At 53.0% G+C, this 9589-nt stretch overlaps 1 long non-coding RNA gene across 1 annotated transcript; it reads left to right on the top strand.

The window, feature by feature from the left end:
* Positions 1-4266: 4266 nt before the first annotated feature.
* Positions 4267-9345, top strand: LOC141279111 (uncharacterized). Its single transcript, XR_012332866.1, has 4 exons — positions 4267-4351; positions 6778-6934; positions 8724-8824; positions 9075-9345. It is a non-coding gene; the product is annotated as an uncharacterized lncRNA (long non-coding RNA).
* The last annotated feature ends 244 nt before the right edge of the window (positions 9346-9589 follow it).

The following is a 9589-nucleotide window of genomic DNA, read 5'->3' on the forward strand; positions in this document are numbered from 1 at the left end:
CACCTGATTCCTGTCACTGTCACTGTGTGGGCTGAACCGTGTCACCCTCCCACTTCCCTCCTACAAAGTTCACACGTGGCAGTCCCCACCCCAGAACCTCAGAATGTGACCATATTTGGAGATGGAGACTTCAAAGAGGTAATTAAGGTAGAATGAGGTCATTGGGGGTGGGCCCTAACCCAATATGACTGGAGTCTTTATAAGAAGAGATTAGGACGCAGACACATGCAGAGGGAAGACCACGTGGAGACACAGAAGACGGCCGTCTGTGGGGTTTGCTCTGGCGGCCGAGTTGACCACTACAGTCACCTAAGAGGGTCACGTGCTTCTGTCCTCACCCCTCTGCGGTCCTTCCCCATCACAGCAGCACAGTGATCCTCCAGGTCGGACCATGTCCTACCTCTGCTCCGCCCCTCCAGGTCCGACCATGTCCTACCTCTGCTCCGCCCCTCCAGGTCCGCCTTGCCCCAGGCTCTCTAGCAGGCTTCTGACTTCCTCCCCAGCCCTGGCTTCCCCTCCCCCTGCTCCCTGCAGGCCCCAGGGGCCTCTGCCCTTTGCTGGTTACTCTGCAGGATACCTCCCGCTCAGGTGTCCACACCACAGCTCCACCACGACCTTCTCTCTTAAAAAGCCACCTCCTCATGGGGCATTGCAAAATTCACGCTCTCCATCCCACACTTCCTCTCTCTCCTGCCTGCTTTGCCCCTCTTATTAGCACACAATCTCACATTCCTGCCTGCCGTATCTCACCTGGTGGCGGAATGAGGTCACCTGTCCTGAATTCCAGAGCCTAGGACAGGGCTTGGCACAGAGTAGGTGACCGGTAACCATTCATCGATGGAAAAGATGAACACATGAATGAATGTCCAGCCCCTTGCAAGCCCGTCTGCCAGAGCAGGGAACAGCCCTGACTGCTTATTAAATAGCTCCATCCCTGGGGCCCGGGCTAACAGCTGGCACATCTAAATTTTGAATTCAAATGTGCTGATTCCCTTGGATTTCACCACACTCTCTGAGCAGACTTACAAATACAGCTAAGATGGCAGAATTAGTCCCCCAGGACTTGGCTCTGTCAACTGGGAAGTGAAATGGGATTTCAGAGCAGGGGTGGAAATAAGAGGCTTGGGGGGCTTTGCCAGGGATACAGGGTTTGAGGAAGCTTCTGGAAGTTAATTCACCCACAAAGCTATCTATTATGCCTAAAATCCAGACACAAGGGTGTGGGGGTGGGGCTGTCTAAGCCACTGTGCATTTCCTTTGGGACATGCAGCCTGGGGAGAAGCCCACACAGCTCACTGATTCACCAGCCACATTTGGACACCCCTCCCCAGCCTGGGGCCTGGATGGGAGACAGGATTCTATCAAGAGCCAGTTGTCTCCCCCCAGTCCAGGGTCTTTATCGGTGAGTAACCCTGAAACTCGCCCCCTCCATGGGGTCCCCCACCCCTCCCTGGACCTTCAAGCTTTGGCCAGGCTAAGCTGCCAGTGGCCTGGAAAGGCTCGTTGGAGAAGGTACAGGTTTCAAAGCTGTCAGTTCAGGCTTCCCAGAAAGGGCTTTGAAGTCTGACACGCCGGCCCCTCCCTTGGCTAAGGACTGGCACGTTCTTTCCTCCCCTGCCTCAGTTTGCTCACCTATAAGCTGAGGAGGGCCATGCCCACCTGGCAGGTGCATGTGAAGGTCCAGAGCAGTGTAGAGAAGCAGCTGTCCTGGAGTCAGTTAATGTGGGGAAGCAGCGCGACCTAGGACAGCACTGAGGGGACACAACCCCAGAGGCTCCAGTCCTGGAGTCCAGGCAGGACACTGAACAGAGAGGCAGAGGCACTGGCCACCGGCCTTGCTGCCTCTGCCTTCCTGCCCAGCAGCTGTGCCTGAGGCCCGCAAGGCAAGCACGTGGGCCGTTAGACCCAAGGGCTTGAGAGCAGCCATCCTGAGGCAGCTGACGGCAGGGATGGGGGGACCTTTGTGTCTGCCAGTCCCCTCCTGAGGCTGGGGTCACTCTCCTCACCAGGGGCCTCTGTTTCACCAGGCAGTTTGTCTATTCCAGTCCAAGGGCCCATCATCAAAGAGCATTTCATGCAAACTGCTGAGTGTGTGGGATTTATTATCCAAGATCTGCTTTCTTTAAAATAGTATCAGGGTCTCCTTTTGTTAATTGCAGAGCCATTACTAAGGGAAGGGAAAAGGGCAACCTTCCTTTTCTGGGGGCAAAATCTACTAGAAATGAAGAGATTCTCTCTTGTTGGTGATGGGAAGCTCACAGGGATGGGGAAATCTCAGAGGGGACCCCAAATGGTTCTGCATCACTTTTGGCTGCACTTGACCATCAGAATGGCCTGTCTGAGCCTGAGGAACCCTGATGATGTCCAATCAAGGCCACAGTGATGTGGTGGAGGCCTCTGGGGCCAGGACCTCAGAGAGCCACGAGGGTGACAAGTGTCTCAGTTTGCCTGCCCAAGGTTTAGCTGGACGTTCTGCTCACTCTAGAACAGTGTGGCCTCTGCACCTCTGCACGCTGATCCGTCATCCTCTCTGCTGCCACCTACATGCCCTCTGACCCTGTCACACCTTTGCCCTTCCTGACCAGGTGGGAGGTCAGGGGCCAGGTTTCCAGGGGACAGTGTCAAGTAGGCCTGTGGTGAACCCATTTGTGCCCCCTGGCCCTGGAGTGCTGCCTGGGGCTGGGGAGCTGGCAGCCAGGGGTTAAATGGCTTCCGCGTTGACCAGAAGGCAGGGGGTGCAGTTTCTAGGGAGCGAAGCCACTCCTCCTGGGGCGTGGGGCACAGGAAGCTCTTCCAACGTCTTGGGAGAAAAGTTGTGTAACTACCTTCTGGGTTAAGGAATTATTTAGTCTACTTCTTCCTTTACTGGCCAGGCCCCGTGCTGGGGGCTGGGAAACGCTGACGCATAGAACGCTGTTCTCCTCCTGGGGTTCTGGGGTTCAGGTCTGTGGGAGGGACAGGCACTTAGCAGAAAGGACACTGTGAGGGCTAAAGCCCCTGAGGGAGAAGGGAGGTGCCGTGTGTGCGTGCGTGTGTGTGCACACGTGCACGTGTGTGAGTGCACGCTCTTATGAGGCACGCGGCCCAGTCTAGGGGGCGGGGAGGGAGACAGAAGAGGGCCCCAGGGAGAGGGCAAAAGTCAGAGCCAGGGAGACACAGGGATGGCCTTGACCGAGCTCAGCCATCCTGGGAGGGTCCCGAGTGGCCTCAAGGAGCCACCACATAAAACCCAAGAAACTTAGAGTCCGTTGTAGACTAAGACTTGGGGCTGCCTGTCACTCACTCTTACACCTTCATTCTCTCTTTCCTTCTCTCATTTTCTCTCTCACTCGCACCCACACACTCTCTCTCTCTCTCTCACCGTGAGGCAGGCACCCGAAGGTTTTCCACATCCTCAGATGTCACCGTGAGACGAGGCATGTTAAGAAAGGGGACATTTTGTGCCTGGAGAGCGATGGAGCATCCTTCATTTATTAACAGTGAAGAAACCGGGTACCAAAATCTTGCTAACTGCTTTGATGTACTAGGCACAGAACTCTCTTTTTGTACGAAAACATTTCAGTGTATGTTTTGAAAACTTCTACGTGAAAATTGAAAAAAATCTTATTCAAAAACCCACACAACTTTTATCAAAGTTATGAAAACAAGGGGTTTAAAGAGTCTCACAGCCCAACAGGTTTTGTTATGCAAAGCGGCCGTCTCCTTGCCCCACCCCATTGTTTCCTGCTCCCCAGAGAAAACCAATTTTCAACAGTTCTTTTGATGTTATGTTCCCAATTCTAAATAAAATGCTTACATGACTAACTTTTAATTTTCCAGTTCTGGGCATTATTCTTTTACTTCTTACCATGGAAAGTGGGGAATTATTTTTCATTCACACTCATTCTAGGCAGCACCACACACATATTCTAACACGTTCCTTCCCCCATTATCAACAACATAGTTACAGCCTAATTCTGCACGGATTCTGCATGGATTGAGAACACAAAAGTTCTCACACTCCTAGGGAAAGAACCATTGTTCTGTAGCCATGGTAACAAATAACAGCGGGGGGGGGGGGGGGTTAAACTTTTTCAGTGGAGAGACAACAGCTGACTTCAAGGAACATGCTTTGCAGCCAACCAATCAGTGTCAGCTCCTAGCTGAAACTCAGCCAATCAGAGATGGACACAGTCAATTAAGTGGCCTCTGTGTGCCAGCCAATCAACTATATTGTGTCTCATCCAGTCACCTTCAAGTGATGGCGGATGACATCATCCCCAGTCTGGATGGATGGCCAGTCCTCGCACTCCTGGCTCCGTGCTCTGGGAGACTGCCTGAACAGCAAAGCCCTCCTTTTCTCAAGTGAGCAGTAAGTTCAGCTTTGCGTTATATTTTAGAGTTGAAGGATAGCCTCATCGTCCTTGACGAGACGAACATTCATTATTTACAGTGTGACTAGGTTAAGGCTTTTCACAGGCAAGCCCTTTCTTGCATAACATTTTGTTTTACCTGGAGTTAATGATTGCTTTATGTTTTTCATTTGCTTAGTTTTCTTTTCCTTTCCGGCATAACATTTGTTTTGTTTAGTTTTACCTGGGGTTAACGATTGCTCTATATTTTTCATTTGCTTAGTTTTCTTCTCCTTTCTTGCATAACTATTTTGCTAGACCTGGAGTTAATAATTGTTCTATATTTTACATTTGTTTGATTTTTTTCTGTACTTGTCTCTAATTCATCCCCAAACTCTTCTCTATTGTCCATGCTTCTTCCCTGTTGGTGTAAATTTCCTCTCACTGTGTTCCAACACATTAGCTGTTCTATCAATTTTGTTCTCCTGCAAAGTGTCCCTTAGAGCTCCTGACCTCCCCAGCTGCTCTGGCTATCCTGGCCCTGCTGCTAGATCATCTTAGGGTCTCCTTCATGGCCCACCTGGGAACCCCTTTCTGTTGTCTGTCCCATTGGACCCCTTTTTCCTGCAGCCCTGGAAGGGTGATGCCTCACTTTGGAGAAGCCCATCCCCTGAGGGCTTGCTGAGGAAGGGTACAGGGGAGGACAACCTGAGTACTTGCATGTCTGAAAAAGTCTTGTACTCTAACTCCTGATAAAACCAAACTACTGGTATAGAATTCTCTGATCAAGATTATTTTCCTTTAAAATTTTGAAGGTATTGCTCTATTTTTTTCTGGTTTGCAGAATTACTAATAAGACACTTGTTGCATTCTGACCCTCAAACCACTGCATCTAACTCATGTTCGCTTATTTTTAGATCCTCTCTGAGAGCTTGTAGGATCTCAGGTAGTCCTCAGTATTTGAAACGTAATGATGGCAAGCTCCTTTATCCCACGTGTTCCCATTCCTTCAGGTTGTCCTGTTGCAAGTTCAAGCTCATTCACCAACTTCTCTTTTTCCTCCCTCCCCCCAACCCCTGCCCCAGACTCTGAGGTGCCCCAGACTCTGAAGTGCTGGGGTGGAGTTTTAGAGCCGGTGGGGAGGGGGCATTGCAGCAGGCCCCTCTGCTGAGTGTGTCTGGCCCAGGCTTGGTCCTGGTGATTGCCATCTGTCCCTGCCGGCATCTGATGGTACGTCCATGTCCTCCTTGGCCTGTGGTCACTGATACCCAACACTTAACTCTGTGTCTCCTTCTGTGAACTCTGAGGCCACCGGCCTGTTGATCCTGTAACAGACACAGGACACTGGGTGGGGGGCTGCTTTAGGCCTCTCTGCCACCTCCTGGGGTTCCCACAGGAAATGGGATGCACATTCCCACAGCTTTGGGGGTAGCCTCCATTTTCTGGGGGTTCTATCATCCCTGCTTTGGGAAGTGACCTGGGGTGGGGGCGCTGCAGGGCAGGAGGTCTTTAGCAGCACCCAGCCCTGTTGCCTTCTTCCCTGCCCTCTCCTCCCCCAGCCCAGGAGCCCCCATGGTTCTGTACGTGTGTGTGTGGGGGGTAGCTGGTGCGGTGGTACCTACCCATCCTATCACTCATGCAGGGACTCCATCTCTTTTTTTAAAAAAGTAATTAATTAATTAATTTCTGGCTGCATTGGGTCTTCGTTGCTGCATGCGGGCTTTCTCTAGCTGTGGTGAGCGGGGCTATTCTATTGCAGCACGCGGACTTCTCACTGCGGTGGCTTCTCTTGTTGCAGAGCTTGGGCTCTAGACATGCGGGCTTCAGTAGTTGTGCCTTGTGAGCTCTAGAGCGCAGGCTCAGTAGTTGTGGCGTATGGGCTTAGTTGCTCCGCAGCATGTGGGATCTTCCCAGGCCAGGGCTTGAACCAGTGTCCCCTGCATTGGCAGGCGGATTCTCAACCACTGCGCCACCAGGGAAGCCCCAGGGACTCCATCTCTTATTGGTCAGACCCCGTTGCTCCTGGAGTGCTGTCTCTGTCCTGGGCTCGCGCATCCCTTTGCGACACTGCAGAAGGCTGCCACATGGTCTCTCTGCTCCTACCCCTGCTTGGAGCAGCCCCAAGGGGCTTTCTTTGTTTGTTCAATTTGTAGCCCAGGTTGGTCCCTTCCCCTCTCCCTGTCTTCCGATGACTTCCCTCCAATGCTCGTGTTCAGTGTCTACTTGGCTTCTGTCACCTCCCCTGCCCTTCCCCTTGTCTCCTTCCTCCAGTGCACTGGCTCCTTGGCTGCCCGTTAAAGCTGCCAGTCTGGCCTTGGGGGCTTGGTATTGCATTCCCCGCGGGGACGTTCTCCCAAGCCCTTCCTACCCACTCATTCATGTCCCTGCGAGTTGTCACCAGAGTGCATCCTTCTCGACCCTCCCAGAGTTTCTCTTCCCCTTCCAGAGGACAGTGGAAGGGAGCCCATGATACGGAGAGTGTGGGATCGTGTGTTATTTCACGAGGGTTTCGCACTGGCTGCATGTGGGCTCCAAGGCAGAGACTCCCCTGACTGGTCTTCTCATCTCCAGTCCTGACTGAGCTGACGTGGGGCAGGCACTTGGTAAGTTGTTTGCATGAATGTGAACCCGGGGCTGAGCACTGACTCACGCTGCCATCTTCTCCATTCTGCCATGGAAACCCTTTGCTGTGAGTGGGGCCCACACCGAGCCCTCCAGGCTGTGTGCTGAGCCGGGGAAACACACACGGGCCAGAGAAGCAACATTCCTTTACCAGAGCAGCCTAAATTCAGTGTGTGCTAATTAGACCTCTCAGTGTCACCCTGTTTCCTCTAAACCTCTGAACCAGGAGGGGTCCTTGGTTCCATCCCCTCCCATCCCCAGCGAGGCTCTGCCTGTCTGCTAACCTGTTCCCCTGGTGTTCTGCTGTGGAGAGCGGGGAATTAGCAAAGTGCCAGGCACCCGTGCCCAGCCCCCTGAGTCCCCTTCTCCCGGCCCCGCCCAGCCTGGCCTTACCTGGACCTTCATGCTCTTCTAGTTTTATTTGAGGGCTTTATCTGCAGCCGCACAGGCTGCCCTGTCCCATGTGTGGGAGCCAATGGGAATATAGGGAATTAAACTCCCCTAAGTGGCCCTCAACAAGTGAGTCTCAGGACTTCTGTATAACTTCTCCAGCTCCCTCACCCTGAGGTGGGATGAATCTGAGGCCTGTGTTTTACACTGTTTCCCAACAGGAGGAAGCTGGTGGTGTGCTGTTAAGTGTTTATCAACCAGTTCTCGGGGGTGGGGGGGGGGGTGGGGTGGGACGAACCGGATTTGTAGTGTTTGCAGATTTCCATGGTGTGAAAACTCCCACCATGACTAATATCAGCCAGCACGTGACATCACTGAACGTGAAGCTGGGAGGAGATGCACCCCATGAACCAATGTGAACAAAAGAGCGGGTGTGAACCCAGGGAAGATGTGAGCAGAGGGCAGGTGTGAGCCTGAGGGCAGGTGTGAGCCGGCTCCAGCTAGCCTGGGACCGAGGTCTCGTCAGCACATCTTCCTGCCTTCCCTTTCCTGTCTCCCTCCCCTCCTGCTGGGATCCCTGCTCCTCCCAAATAAATGATTTCCACTTGAATCCTGTCTCAGGGCCTGCTTCTGGGGAACTCAGTCTAAACAGCCAGAGTTAGCTCCAGAAGGGACCGTGGATGTTGTCCATTTTTAAGACGAGGAAGCGGAGGCCCAGAGAGGGGAGATGACTCCCCAGGGCCCCAGGCTGGGTAGCAGCAGATCCAGCTTCAGAATTCCCAGGGTCAGGGGTCATCTTCAATTACCATCTCAGCAATGTGGAGTTGGGGGTCACACCCAAGAGTGCATTGCTGTCACGTGTCTGTGCCTGGAGACAACCCCTTTGCAGGGAGGTACTGGGCAGTCCTGCAGCCCAGGGTCGCGGAAGGACAGAAGGGGAAGAGTAGGGGCTCAGGGGATGAGGCAGGCAGGGTTCAGAATTCTCGCTGTGCCTTTCTAGGGTGAGCCAGGATGTCACTTTTACATCAGCAGCCTTTCCATCTCTGTAAGGTAGTGATGGTGATTCTGACCTAGAGAACCTCCTGCACAGTAGGTCCTCGGTGAGTGATGATGTGGAGAATGGAGATGAGTATGCCAGGTAGAGGCAGTCACAGTGTCCCGCCATAAACTGGGTTCCTCATCTGCACAGAGGGAGCAGGAGACAAGCCAGCAGCTGGCTGGGGGCGTGTGTGAGGTGACCTGAGGGATGCAGGTGGGCCCTCCACTGGCAGGCACCCTGAGGAGCCCCATGAGGCTGCCACGTCCAGCGTGCTCCGGGGGCCAGGGCTGTCCCGGGCCCTGAAAGTCGTGACTGTCTCTCCACATTCATTCCTCACCCAGCTCCTCCCAGGAGAAATGGGCTCAAGCGCGACGTCACCTCAGGCATGGAGCTGTCGCAGCTACAGATGTATGGTGGTGCCGTGGGCTGATTACTGCTGCAGGTAAATGCTGGGAAGGGGTGTGGAGGATGGGGGTTAGGCTGGATTTCTGTACTGCACGTTTGCAGAAAATAATATTATATTTTTAGAAAGAATTTTCATCCAATTCCCCATGGCTGGTTCCCCTTTGTTCTTCTATTTCTTGGTGAGATGTTATGCAATGATTGGTTAATTTGAACTTTTGCACTTTTATCAAGGATAATTAGCAAAAGTTAGCCATTGGAATTAGTAGGACTTTTTTTTTTTTAATCAGATGGAGTGACAGCATTTTGAGATGAGGCCATTCTGGACAGAGAGGCAAACTCTCCTGGGAGCTCTGCACTGAGGTGAGAAGGACTCGGGTTCCCCTTGTAGCCAAGGGCCCTCCCATCACAGGGACTGTCCCCACGTTCTGAGGACTCCATGTGCCCCAGCCTGCTCTGCAGGTCAGTGCATGGCAGAAGATCAGCCCACAGTGGGAGGTAGGTGGATTTGGGCTCGCGCCCTGCCTGCTCTCACTGCAGTGTGATTCGACGCCTTTTGGTTTCTCTGGGCCAGTCCCCTTTCCTGTTGGGTGGGCTGTGTGTCCACCTTGGGTTGTCATACAGACTCGGGAAATCACAGGCTACAGCTCCAAGCTCCATGCTGACACAGGGTGGGCACAGGGTGTCATAGTTCCCTCTGCCTCTTGTCAAACTGCCTGATTGCAGTTTTTATTGAGCACCTATTGTGTGCATATCCCTCTGCAAGCCTGGCCCCTGTCCTCTGGGGACTTGGATTCCTTCCCTG

The sequence above is a fragment of the Tursiops truncatus genome, chromosome 7 (genome assembly GCF_011762595.2).
Source record: "Tursiops truncatus isolate mTurTru1 chromosome 7, mTurTru1.mat.Y, whole genome shotgun sequence".
Taxonomy (NCBI): Eukaryota; Metazoa; Chordata; class Mammalia; order Artiodactyla; family Delphinidae; genus Tursiops; species Tursiops truncatus.